The sequence below is a fragment of the Tupaia chinensis genome, unplaced genomic scaffold (assembly GCF_000334495.1).
Source record: "Tupaia chinensis unplaced genomic scaffold, TupChi_1.0 Scaffold144028_1, whole genome shotgun sequence".
Classification (NCBI taxonomy): Eukaryota; Metazoa; Chordata; class Mammalia; order Scandentia; family Tupaiidae; genus Tupaia; species Tupaia belangeri.
The window spans coordinates 9,901-12,287 of record NW_006203880.1 but is presented as its reverse complement, the minus strand read 5'-3'; the positions used below and the strand labels follow the sequence as shown (position 1 = coordinate 12,287).

The 2,387-nt window shown below is 39.9% G+C and overlaps 1 pseudogene; it reads left to right on the top strand.

The window, feature by feature from the left end:
• The first annotated feature begins 1,533 nt into the window (after positions 1-1,533).
• On the top strand, positions 1,534-1,912 carry LOC102484041 (TP53-regulated inhibitor of apoptosis 1 pseudogene; annotated as a pseudogene).
• The last annotated feature ends 475 nt before the right edge of the window (positions 1,913-2,387 follow it).

Here is a 2,387-nt window from a genome sequence, read left to right as displayed (position 1 = left end):
TGGGCAGTTCAGTTTCCATACGTAAGACACATTAAGAAAAGAACATGCAGTTAGATAGGACCCAGGAGACAGAACATTTCCAAAGTTCTCTCAAGTTTAGGATCTCAAATTTTTCAGATATCTGTTGCCTCACTATTTTTTTTTAACTTAGAAAATGAGGAGCATTTAAATTTTCTGGAAGCATTGTGAAGATGAATCATGGATTCTTCCTGTATTCAAAACATTATCTAATATTTAGAAAGACTCTCCTGGTCTTCTGGGGTAAGCAGGTGGTGTGGAAGTTAAGAAACTGGACCCTACATGGCCAATTCCACAGTTCGAGTCCTGGACCTGGTGACCTGAAAATCAAACACAAAAGGTGTGTTGTGTGCATGACCAAAATCCCAAGAGGAGAATGGAGGAGAAGGGATCGTGACATGGCCATCCCCCCACACCCAGGGTGTGATTTCTCACATTCCCTCTCTTACTCTCCAGTGAGTACATGAGCCTTACGGTAAAAACATTAAAAAAAAAAAAAAAGATTACATATGATGACCTACTCTATCTCAGGGATTCAAGGAAGGATCAACATATGCAAAACAATAAATGTAACGTTTCATGGTAACAATTAATGTAGACAAAGCATTTGATTAAAAATAAAGTATACCAACATGATAGACTTTCAACAAGCAGAGAAGGGACATTTCTCAACACCATAAAAGCCATACATAGCTAACATCATACTGAATTAGGCAAAGCTAAAAGTTAAACACTTTCCCATGAAAAACTGGAACATGAAAAGGCTGTTCACTTTCTCCACTCTTTTTGAATACTATTGAAAGCCCAAGCCACCACAACCAGACATGAGAGTGCAATAAAAGGCATTCAAGTATGAAAGAAAAAAGTTAAATTGTCTCTATTTGCAGATGACAGATGATTGCAGATGATTATATACATAGAAAATCCTAAAGAACTCGAAAAAACCCTAGAACTGACAAATGAATTCAGTAAATTGCAGGATACAAACTTAATGTACAAAGATCTATAGCTTTTTAAATACACCAACAATGAATGAAATTGGTAAAATAATGCCTAACAATTGAGACCAGTAGTTGGTACAATGGCTACGTTGCTGGACTCCCATGTAGTTGACTGCGGTTCAAGTCCTGGACCCAGTGGCTTAAACTCAAGCCAGGTGTGTGTGCATGCGTGCGCAAGATGCGGAGAGGAGAATAGAGGAGAAGGGATTGCAGCATGGCCATCCACCCAGGGGGTGAGTTCTTCCTTTCTGTCTTTCTGTCTCTCCAGCATGCATACACACCCTATAGCAAAAATCTCTCTCACACACACACACACACACACACACACAAAAGAAAAAAAAAAGAAAAAAAAAGAAAGAAAGAAAGCTATCTCCTTTACAATAGCCACACAAGAAATAAAATACCTAGGAATAAATCTAACCAAATAGGTAAAACAAAAAAAACCAAAAAAAAAAAAAAAAAAAAAAAAAAAAAAAACAGAAAGACGGTCGTCGTCCCCGTAGTAGCCGTCGCCATGAACAGCGTCGGGGAGGCTTGCACAGACATGAAGCACGAGTACAATCAGTGCTTCAATCACTGGTTTGCCAAAAAGTTCCTCAAAGGGGACGGCTCTGGGGACCCGTGCACTGACCTCTTCAAGCGCTACCAGCAGTGCATCCAGAAAGCAATAAAGGAGAAAGAGATTCCTATTGAAGGACTGGAGTTCATGGACCATGGCAAAGAAAAGCCTGAAAACTCTTCTTGACCTTGACAGTCACCTTGAAAATGGATTCCTCAAATCAGGAAATTGAGGTCTCTGGATCTTGTCATCTGGGCTGTGAAGAGAGCCCTCGGATTTAATGAAGTAGGAGGGAGTTTCATTTCCTCCCTGATGCTTTCTTCTTACTGGTAAAAGAGATGAAACATCACTCTGAGATGATTTCTTACTTGCTCTGGCATTTTGCAGGAACCCCATCAGTATGAGCTAATACTGAACAATTTCTTGGGATTATGGTTGCAATACTTGGTCTGGGATCTGCTTTAAATATGCCTAGTATGTCAATAATGATAAACTAGTCAGGATGATCAGAGTTGCCTGACCTCTTGATTTGTGCTGCAAAGGACAATATATACACCATACTGGGATCGCCATTCACGAAAGCAGTTGGTTAGGACCTCTTTTTATTCTCGCTCAGGGAGCAAAAGCTCTGAAAAGGGATCCATCCAGACACAACGGTTTCAATCAATGCTTGGGAGCATAGTTTTATTTTTATATAGTACCTAACAGTTAAGGTTGCTGGTGGCCTGGGTTAACAAAGAGGAAGACAACTTTTAACAGTTCCCTGCCTTAATGAAGTTGTCAGATTGAAGACATGAAAGCTTCAGGAA